Below are 11,848 nucleotides of genomic sequence, written 5' to 3' on the forward strand. Positions count from 1 at the left end.
CCTGATGGAAGAATTAGCTCAGAAGGATGTATACCTCGGCAGACCCTGAAAACACATCGTGCTGGTCTTATATTCCTGGCAAGGAGGCTAGAGTAAATCTTCACCAAAATATCTTCCTTGCTCCTTACCCTTTTCTACCTTAACCCAGAAATTCACTACTTTCTGCTTTTCTTCTTTTTCTTGACTTGGTGATTATGAGCTAAAAGTTTTCACTGCCAGTATGTACTCAAAACTTTTCTTCACGGCGTTGTCGTCAGCCATGCCATTGGCCTTGATGATAAATCATCTTTCGTGTCACTAGCTCTCTTTCTTGGTACGGAACATCCAAGAATTATACAGCACCAGAGGTACGTCCAGCTGTGTTTACATCCCTCTCAGAGTTCATGACACATTTCTGCTCGCTTACCTGCCTCCTTCACTCCCTTCACTGTGAGGTCCTTCTGTCAGACACCACATTTTATTCATCTCTGTATCGCCGGCATTTAGCATGGTGCCCACCTCACCCTTGAGTCTCAGTACATGTTTCTAGAATACTGAATAAATATACCATGACTTACAAGCCATGAGACACAAAATCAGGGCAGGTGAAACTGTTAATAAGCCTTGAAACAGAATATACAGTTGAGTGTGAAATGTGGTTCAGTGAACGTTTAGAGAAGAGAAGTAAATAAGGGCTCAAGAGTTGTAGAAAGCTTTATGGAGAACGTAAGACCCAAACTTGGCCATTGGGAAAAATAAAAAGAGAGGAGCCATAAGAAATCAGCAAGGGCACTTCAATTTTCCACTCTGTCCCTCTGAGTTTTCCGAGTGGGGCTGCCTTTGTTTTTCTGCTCATCTTATCCCAGCCTCTCTCATTAGGTCGGCTGCATGCTTCCCTTCCACCTTTACCAACCTGGCCTAAAAATCCTCTTAGGGTGCTCATCTGTGCAACCTTATCTTATTTTTTAGCCCAGCGTGAGATATCAAAGACTCTGATGGACAATGCCACTTTTGTCTCTTCTTCCAAATGTCCCTTGGGCCACCCTCCCAGCCTGGTCTGGTTACTGAGGCTGCCCCTCTGGAGAAATGAGGCTGTGGGGTAATTAGGTCATAGAAAGCACTGAAACCAGAGGATTCAGCTGGAGATGAGGCTAAAATTCATAAATAAAGATTGGCATTGCTTGAATTCAAGATAAGCTAATTTTAGATCCCTAGGCTTGGTCTAGCAGAACAGTGACAATTATATCCTTTCTTGAAATGTTCTGCCTCTGCTGGCTTTTGAAGCATTTATTTTCTACCACTGAATCATTCAATAGCAATATAATTGTTATTTCCATTTCCCTGGTTCGACCGGGTCTGAGAGCCAGTTACCATTCCCAGTTCATTAACCGACTGGCCTTCGAATTAACAGCCCTTCCATCGGGGGGTTGCCTTGGAGACAAAGCTTCCTGTGGGTAATCCAAGATTATCTAGCTCTTTATCCTGCATGTGACCCTTAATTACTTGCTAAATTAGAATGGTTTTCTGAAAATCACAAGCGGAGGTTAATATGTTCTTCCAGAGCTGGTCAAGCTAAGATGACACTGAATTCACAGGGAATTCAAGTTACATGATCCCTGAAGGCGTCTCTTTGAGGAAGAAGATGAACTCTCCCACTGGGAGGCACTGCCCCCCCATAAAGGCCCTGTCACTCACTGTTCCTCTGCCTGCTTTTCGAGTTGCAGTTTAATCTCCTCCGGACAATTCGCTATGTCAATATTGAGCAGATTCATTCTGGTGCAGGAGCCCGCACCCATTTGTCTTTGATAACTCATGCTTTCAACTTAAGGACATATTTTTATCATAATTGCAGATTTTTGCTCTATGCATTTACACAATTACAAGGCTTCATGGACCAGTTATGGACAAACAAGAGAATGGAAGAAACTATTTTTAAAAAAACAAAGTAAACACTTTGGGGGAAAACGTTGGGGCCCTGTAGTATTTTCCCTAACATTATACAGGCCTCAAAGCAAGATTAGTGGAAAGGAGGGACTCTTAGAATGCACCTAATGCATTGAGATGGCTTTGGAAATAAGGAAAATACGAGTAAGTGCAGGTATTGAATGAGATTTGTCATGAAAACGTACATTTAGCGTTACTAGGTTTTTATTCATTTAGACTATAATGAAATTATTGAGTGTAGTTCCAGAAGATTAAAAAAACCGTCTTAAAATCTTAAATATTATTAATAGTCCTCAACATTAAAGTATCAAACCCTAAATAGTACAGAGCCTGGAGTCTCACAGGCATCCATCCAAAAAGTGTTTAGGAAGTTGAACTGAATCGAATTAGAAATAAACATCATTGGTGATTCGGCACCTCAAATAATTCATTCAGATTCCTGAAGGAGTTGTCTGCAAACTGCTAAAATCCTAGTCTCTCAGAATGCTTGACTGATTGCATATAGAGCTTTGTGTGTTCGCGATTATATTCCTCAGCTGCGTACCGCCTTAACCATATTTAAGCATCTATTGGGTATAAGGCATCACACAGCCCTCATTCTGTTCAACTGTAGTAGTCAGAATAGGAATTCTTAGAAAGGTTATATGAGAATCATTTAATTACATTTGTTCATAGCTTAATCATGGTATGTGGGAAAAACCAGGAAATTGACTTTGACTGTGGCACCTTCAATAAGCCATCAGAGTGATTTGCTTTTAGAGAGGTTTGGTACATCTTGGAGTGGTTACCCATGGAAACTGAGATTTTCTTCGACAGTGTTTTAAAGTAGTTTTGTTCAAGACTTATGGTTGCCAAGGGGGAGGGGAGAGTGGGGATATGGGATGGATTAGGAGCTTGGGATTAGCAGATGCAAACTATTATAGAGAATGGATAAACAAGGTCCTACTGTATAGCACAGGGAACTATATCCAATATCCTGGGATCAACCACAATGGAAAAGAATATGAAAAAGAATATATATACTTGTATATATATACTTGTTGATTAAAAACTGATTATTTAAATGATAGTGTAATCTTGAACTGAAAACTCTTTGTTCTTATAATCATGTTATCACATCCTCCTAACTTAGATCGCTCTTTCATTTTGTATCCTTAGTAATCTATAAACTCTATAAGACATTATCATGTTGTTGCTTAAAGAGTGGAGACATTGTTGATTGCCTTCCAGTCTTTCATTTCAACTTTCTTCCTTCTGAACTGAGTTCCTGACTTTGGTTAGATATTCACCCCCTCACACATATAGCCCATGTGGCTTGGAAGCCGACCCCATCTTCAGCCCCTAGGATAGACCATGATTTGTCTAGGCTGGTGATTGTCAACACGTAGTCCCCAGACAAACATCATTAGCATCACCTGGAACTTGTTAGCAATGCAAATTCTTACATCCTATCCTCAGCCTACTATGTTATCTAGAAATGTTGGGCATGGGGCTCCCCAGGTGATTCTGAATCCCACTAAAGTTTGAGAACCATTGTTCCTAACCACACCTCCTAATCCCATGCTCTTTACCAGTAACTGAGTCAGTGCATGGTCTTCCCCTGTCTACTGTTAATGTTCCAAAGATGGACATGTAACCTAAGTGGACCTCATCAAATGAAGGGTGGAAATTTTATTCCAAGGTTGGAAGAGAGATTTTCTATCTCTTGTGGAACATGAGGAAGGAACCGCCATCTTAGAACTTGGAGAGAAAACTGAAGACAAAGTCAATGCAAGGTAGGGCCACAGACATTTCCAAGATGCAGAGCAGAGATGGCTTATACCTTCCTGCATCCAGCCCTACCTACCTCTAACTTACAGTTCTGTCCAATGCCAGGTTTCCCTATTGTTTCAAATTGAGTTTCTTCATTCTTGCAGCTGAAAGCATCCCATTTATTAAATTGTTCTTTTTTTTTTTTTTGGCTGAGTTGGGTCTTCGTTGCTGTGTGTGGGCTTTCTCTAGTTGCGGTGGGTGGGGGCTACTCTTCGTTGCAGTGCGTGGGCTTCTGTTGTTGCAGAGCACAGGCTCTAGGCCGGTGGGCTTCAGTAGTTGTGGCTTGCGGGCTCTAGAGCGCAGGCTCAGTAGTTGTGGCACACGGGCTTAGTTGCTCTGCAGCACGTGGGATCTTCCCAGACCACGGCTCGAACCCGTGTCTCCTGCATTGGCAGGCTGATTCTTAACCACTGTGCCACCAGGGAAGCCTCTATTAACATTTTATAACAATTTTTTAAGCTGAAGTCTGAAATCTCCCAGGAAGTTGTATTCCTACTACCTTGCCTCTAGTATAGCGGAACACTCAATATTTTTCTTTATTATACCAGCAAAGCAAGTTTATTTGGGAGCAGAAAACAACTGCAATTCAAGACACGCAACTATAGTAAACCACATGCAAGTCCAGCAAAGAAGGAGAAGAAACGTTTTGTTGAGGAGAAGGGAAAGTCGGGAGGGGCTGTTATAAACAAAAAGTCCAGTAGAGCAGGGGTCCACAACCCCCAGGCCATGGACTGGTACTGGTCCATGGCCTGATAGGAACCAGGCCGCACAGCAGGAGGTGAGCGGCGGGCGAGTGAGCCATTGATCCCCATCACCCTCACCACCGCCTGAGCTCCGCCCCCTGTTGGATCAACATCCGCATTAGATTCTCATAGGAGCACAAACCTGTGAACTGCGCATGCGAGGGATCTAGGCTGCGTGCTCCTTATGAGAATCTAATGCCTGATGATCTGAGGTGGAGCTGAGGCGGCGATGCTAGCGCTGGGGAGCGGCTGCTAATACAGATTATCATTAGCAGAGAGGTTTGACTGCACAGAGACCATAATAAATCAATTGTTTGCAGGCTCTTATCAAAACCCTATCAGTGAGTGGCAAGTGACAATTAAGCTGCATCTGGTGGCAGGCTTTAAGTCAGAATTCGACACTTATTTTAGTCCACGCATGGCCTGCCCATTATTTTATTTACCACTTCCATCTGCGCCTCTTTCCCCGCACTGCGCACTTGTCTCAGTCACAGTTTTGGTAAGGCCACAAGCTAACCCTAGCCAAAATGGGTAGAAAAAACAAATGTTGCTGGAGAGCTTCTTTGAAAAGGGGGAAGACCCAATGATGAGACAGCAGAAGACTCTAAGGCTGCCAACAAAAAGAAAGCTGCATTTAAAAGAAAATACCAAGAGTCCTACTTAAATTACAGGTTCATTGCAACAGGTGATTCACATTCTCCAAGCCCACTTTGTACAATATGTGGCAACCAGCTATCCAACGAGACCATGAAACCTTCAAAACTGCTCATCTATCTCAGCTTTCAAAAGAGTTTGAGCATTACTTCCCAACCACAAAAGAGCCCCCGAACTGGGAAGGAATGGATCTGTGACCCATTTGTGAATAAACCTGGTGAATCGACTTTGTCCGTGCTAGAAGAGGATCAACTGCTTGAGATCGCAAATGACGGTGGCCTTAAAAGTATGTTTGAGACAACTTCAAATCTCCGCACGTTCTGGATTCAAGTCACGGCGGAATATCCTGAGATTGCCACAAAAGCACTGAAAAGCCTGCTTCCATTTCCATCATCCTATCTTTGTGAAGCAGGGTTTTCTGCGGTGACGACAACTAAAACGAGATTGCAGAGTTAGATGGACATAAGCAACACACTTCGGTGTCACTGTCTCCCATCACCCCCAAAGGGGAACATATAGTTGCAGGAAGACAAGCTCAGGGCTCCCACTGATTCTGCATTATGGTGAGTTGTATAATTACTTCATTATATATTACAGTGTAATAATAATAGAAATAAAGTGCACAATAAATGTAATGCTCTTGAATCATCCCAAAACCACCCCCTCACCACCACGCCTGGTCCGTGGAAAAATTGTCTTCCACGAAACCGGTCCCTGGTGCCAGAAAGTTTGGGGACCGCTGCACTAGAGGAAACTGGGAGTTCGAAGTATAGTGGCTTTCTTTTTTTTTTTTAACATCTTTATTGGAGTATAATTGCTTTACAATCGTGTGTTACTTTCTGCTGTATAACAAAGTGAGTCAGCTATACATATACGTACATCCCCAGATCCCCTCCCTCTTGCACCTCCCTCTCACTCTCTCTATCCCACCCCTCTAGGAGTTCACAAAGCACCAAGCTGATCTCCCTGTGCTATGCGGCTGCTTCCCACTAGCTATCTATTTTACATTCGGTAGTGTATATATGTCCATGCCACTCTCTCACTTCGTCCCAGCTTACCCTTCCCCCTCCCCGTGTCCTCAAGTCCATTCTCTATGTCTGCATCTTTATTCCTGTCCTACCCCAAGATTCATCAGAACCTTTTTTTTTTTTGGATTCCATATATATGGGAGCACTCAATTATATTTGATGAGTAAATAGGAGTAAACGCTTGCATGCATGAATGGATAATCACATTCAAGAAGCAAGCAGACAATGCCATTTTCATTACTCTTATCAAATACAATTGATTCGAAGTCATTATGAGGTTCCACTAATGCAAGCAAAGAACTGACACGTAACCGTAGTTTTAACACCATTTTTGCCGCAGCTAAGTGGAATCCTTTCCAGCTAGCTTAAGCAAAAATAAGGATTATCATATCGAATGCTAAAGCTACTGAAGTGTCTCATGGACTATAGATTTCATCCCCGACTCTTTGCTAACAAGAATATGTGCCTTTGGTGAGGGGAGTGTCTGGAAGTTCCCATTTCTCTATATACTAGCCAGTATTTGATATTATCATACTTCTAAATTTTTACTAGTCTGATAACTAGGAAATGGTATCCCATTGTTTTAATTTCAATTTCTCTGATTTAATTCACATTACTTGGGATAAATCTTAACATTTATTTCTTGGCAATTCAGATTTCCTCTTGGGGGAATGGCCGATTGTAATCTCCTTTTTTTTTTCTTTTTTAATTGGGATGTATGTTTTTTCTTATAGATTTCAAGGAGTTCTTCTTCTGTTCTAGATACTGATCCCTTGCCAGATTTATGCACAGAAATTATATTCTTCCCATATGTGACATTTTCTTCCACTTTGTTTAGTGTACCTTTTGTTGAATAAAATTTTTTGTGAATTTTCAGTAGGTGAGTATATCAATATTTCTTCCTTATGAGTTGAGCTTTTGTGTTTGTTTGAAAGAAATATTTTCCTACACTGAAGTCATAAATATATTCACTTATATTTTCCTCTAAAAGATTTATAATTTTGCTTTTTCACGTGTAGATTTTTAATTCACCTGGAATTTAATTTTGTATAAAGTGGGAAGTTTGAAATAATATGGTTTTACTATATGCTTGCTGTTTTGGAGAGAGGAGAGAAAAAAACCCCTAATTCTGACCTAAATTGCTTAAAGCATTTTTTTGGTCTGGTGGGAGATTTGCATTGCTGGAGATTTGTTATTAACAAATTATTCTCTTTCCAGCATCATCTTGCCATGGGTGCCACAACTTTGAAAGAATTAAATAAAAAATCCTTTACTTATTGAGCTAGCCAGTAGCTGACAAATTTTTGTTATTGCCTCACATGTCACTGAGATTTCTTTCAGTTTCCATATTGAATACGCTCCAGCATTCCAAATGTGTGCAAAAGACTTTATCTCCAGAGAATGGAGAAATAAACTCCTAAAAGCTCTGGTTCAATTCTTCTTTAATATATAGTGGAGGGGTGCGATTATTCCCTATCTATGTTAATGTCCCCTTTCTTTACATCGAACTTTGACTCCCAATTTAAGTGTTTTGCTTAAACTCCCTTTACTGGTCTTTGTCATTTTGCATTGGGAAATCAGTATCTACAAATATTTATTCTGTGGTCAAAAATGGTTCAGGATATCACAGTTCAGATAAGAACATTTTCCTCCCCTCTCCAAACATTTCTTTCTCTCTTCTTTTGCTTTCTGTTCTCCTGCCTCCTATGTCTTCCCTTTGTTCCCCCGTCTTAACTTTACCTTGAATTTGTCAAAGGAATGAAAGATAATGTTTTGTCCCAATGGAAGTATAAAGGGTCATATTATGACTGACCTTTTCATATATGAAGAAAAGTTAAACAGTTCTGTTTTATGGTGAACAACATATCTTCTTTCAAGTGTCAGGCCTAATTTTACATTTACCAAGATGTAATTTACATTTTACCAAAATCTCACATTTTGGTGAAATTCCAAATTTAAAATTATATATTAAAGGTTGGAATGGAGTCAATTAGTCTGTTTAAACATCACAGGACCAAGAAAAGTATCTTCACATACACTGACTGCTTAAGACAAATATTATTTGATAGCTTATGGATCCCTAACCCACACGTGACATATTAACACATAGACAACCGATGTCGACACATACTGTGCCAAATATAGCATCATTCTCCCTTCTCTGTCCTAACCTAAACTGCATCCAAGGCAATTCTTACCTATATTTTATTCATTGACCAAAAGGTAACCATGAAGAAATTAAATTGCAAATTTAAATGTAATTGGCAAATTCTTTAGCACTAACTACTATAGCATTTGTGATACAATTAAAATAGACCAAATTAGTCATATTAGCCCTGCTCTTTCCATCTGCGGCATGACTCTGAGGCTATGCATAAACGATCTGCTACTTACCTAAAAGATGTCGGGCAGCTTACATTACTATGAGGTCACGAGTCCTTCAGTGTTCACTGTTCAAACCTGACGGCAACTTGGGTGTGTTTTCTTACCTTGAGGAGAAAATAAGAGATGGGAAGAAGTGACGGACTGTGTTTCTTGATGAATGCAACCGTGATGTGACTGATTTAATGGGGCTGAGTTAGGCTTCTCTTTGCTATCAGTGGAAAAGGGAAAAGATGTCAGCAGAATAGTTCACGTTTATTGAGACCTTACTGGGTTCCAGGCAGTGAATTCTTTCTAAAATGGAAAATTTTAAATGGCATAGGTACTGTTATTAATCTCCCTTATCTAGATGTGGAAACCAAGCTTTAGAGAGGCTAAACACCTTGCCCAAGACCACACGTTGGGAAAACCAGGGGTCACCCCCCAGTCAGTTGACTCCAAAGCCTTTGTGCTTCATCACTGGTTTATAACTGGCGAAAACTTGGAGAAGAGCTTTTAAGATGTCCAACGTGTTATTTTAGGGAAGGCAGTCAAGTATGTTAAGAGGACTGTTTCTTATACATGAAACAGCTAGCAGCAGAGTACATAAAAACATTGGGTTAATTTCCTCTTAAATGAGTGAATGTATATTTACCATCCAGAACAGTGCCTGATACATAGTAGCACTCAATGCATGTGAGCTATGGTACCAGTTAGGATTGCAGGTAACAAAACCTGGAAACAATGGCTTAAATGAGTGAGAGTCTTATCTCAGAAGATAGAAGTCTGGAGATAGGCAGAACTCCCCTGCCAGAGGGGCTCAAGAAAATTGCTAAAGGTGGGGTTCCTCTGGCTTCCTGGGCCATCATTCTTGATGGTCACAAGATGGCTGCTGCCCTCCGTCATTGCATACACATTTCAGGCAGAAGGAAGGACAAACAGGGAAAAGAAAAGCCTTCATCTCATGAGGTTTTACCTTTTTACTTGGTAAGTGACTCCTTCCTCAAATATTTCTACCTACCTCTCATTAGATGCCCAGCAGGCTGGGAAAACAAGTATTTCAACACGCTGTTGTATAAAATAAGCTACAAGGATATACTGCACAACACAGAGAATATAGCCAATATTTTATAATAACTGTAAATGAAGTATAACCTTTAAAAATTGTGAATACTATACAGTATTGTACACCTGTAACTTATGTAATACTGTATATCAACTATACTACAATAAGAACATTTTTTAAATAAAATAAATAAGCTAATATGTGCAGAGCGCTTAGTGCAGTTTCTGGCATATAGTAAGCATTCATTAAGTATTTGCCATAAAGATAAACGTTAATATTTCTGTAACATTTATTGATTTTTCACTCTATGCAAGGCATAGAGTTAGTTCCCACAGAGATGAAAGAATTGGAGGTAAACTGATTAAATCCTATGAATTGAAAACCCTGAAGAGACTGGAGCAATGACCCACAGGTACTATACAGACACTAAATGTTTGTTTGTTCCTGCTGTTGCTGAGGTGGTAATGAGGAGTGTACTTTCATTTAGTTACATCTGGAGACTGAAGAATGGGGAGCCATAAATCCATATTCAACTTAAAGGTTTGATTTGAGCACTAGAAAGAGATTTAATAGTAATGGCCCATGAATCTGGAGGTAAGTTGGGAGGCCAATGAAAAATAAGTTAAAATAATGTGGGCATGCAGCTCCTAGGGCTAATGTGGTACTCAGCCCACATTAAAAGCTAATGAGGAGAGGGGTCAAGATGGAGGAATAAGAGGATGGGCAGTTCACCTCTCCCCACAAGTACATCAAGAATACATCTACAGGGACTTCCCTGGTGGCACAGTGGTTGAGAGTCCGCCTGCCGATGCAGGGAACACGGGTTCGTGCCCCGGTCCGGGAAGATCCCATATGCCGCGGAGTGGCTGGGCCCGTGGGCCATGGTCGCTGAGCCTGCGCGTCCGGAGCCTGTGCTCCGCAACGGGAGAGGCCACAACAGTGAGAGGCCCGCGTACTGCAAAAAGAAAAAAAAGAGAATACATCTACAGGGACTTCCCTGGTGGTCCAGTGGTTAGGACTCCAAGCTTCTACTGCAGGGGTTGTGGGTTCGTTCCCTGGTTAGGGAACTAAGATCCCACATGCTGCACACGGCTCGGCCCAAAAAAAAAAAGGAAGAAAAAAGAAATCTACAAATGGAACAATTCGCACAGAGCACCTGCTGAACTCTAGAAGAGCTAATGAAATAAGCTATTTAAATCATACTGCTTATTCTCAGATTTGAAAAAAAAATTCAGTAAGACATTTATGAAAAACAAAACTCTGGATGATCATTAATATTTTGACAATATTTTTTCTAGGTAAGGCAAAGGAGATTCCCTTTTAAAATGCAGAACTTATTTGTTGAATCAAAGACCAATACTATCTCAAATGTCCAGGTTCTATTTCTCCCTCCCTTCACAGCACATTATTCCTCTTATCAAAACTAAACTCAGTTTCATTTGAATGCCTTATTGCTATGGTTTCAAAATTTGGAAAGCTCTTGGGATTAGATTTTGAGAACGGTAAATGTTGAGTGATAAACTCACACCTGATTCAACACCAACAAAAAGACCTTAGGTTTCTCCGGGCCTGTGGATTGCTGGTTCCCAGTCTGAAATGCCCTAACACAGGTTGGTGGAGCTCAGGGGCTAGGACCATTAGTATTCGTGATTATGCCTTGTTTCTGGAAAGACATGATTCTGCAAAGTTCACCTAATGAAAACCAGCTACTGAACAATGGGTATCACATCAAAAGGAATGCCTTTCTTCTACCTAATACTGAAAAGGTTTATTATAGTCAGGGAGGATTGATGTGGTGGGTCCACAGGTGTCAGGGCTCGAGAATTCTTTTTTTTTTTAAATAGTTAAAGTATTTTTTTTAACCTCTTTATTGGAGTATAATTGCTTTACAATGGTGTGTTAGTTTCTGCTTTATAACAAAGTGAATCAGCTATACGTACACATATATCCCCATATCCCCTCCCTCTTGCGTCTCCCTCCCACCCTCCCTATCCCACCCCTCTAGGTGGTCACAAAGCACTGAGCTGATCTCCCTGTGCTATGTGGCTGCTTCCCACGAGCTATCTATTTTACATTTGGTAGTATATATAAGTCCATGCCACTCTCCAATTCGTCCCAGCTTACCCTTCCCCCTCCCCGTGTCCTCAAGTCCATTCTCTACGTCTGCGTCTTTATTCTTGTCCTGCCCCTAGGTTCCTCAGAACCTTTTTTTTCTTTTTTTTAGATTCCATATATGTGTTAGCATATGGTATTTGTTTTTC

Source organism: Monodon monoceros, unplaced genomic scaffold (genome assembly GCF_005190385.1).
Source record: "Monodon monoceros isolate NGI ecotype Baffin Bay Population unplaced genomic scaffold, NGI_Narwhal_1 Super_Scaffold_1, whole genome shotgun sequence".
In the NCBI taxonomy this organism is placed as follows: Eukaryota; Metazoa; Chordata; class Mammalia; order Artiodactyla; family Monodontidae; genus Monodon; species Monodon monoceros.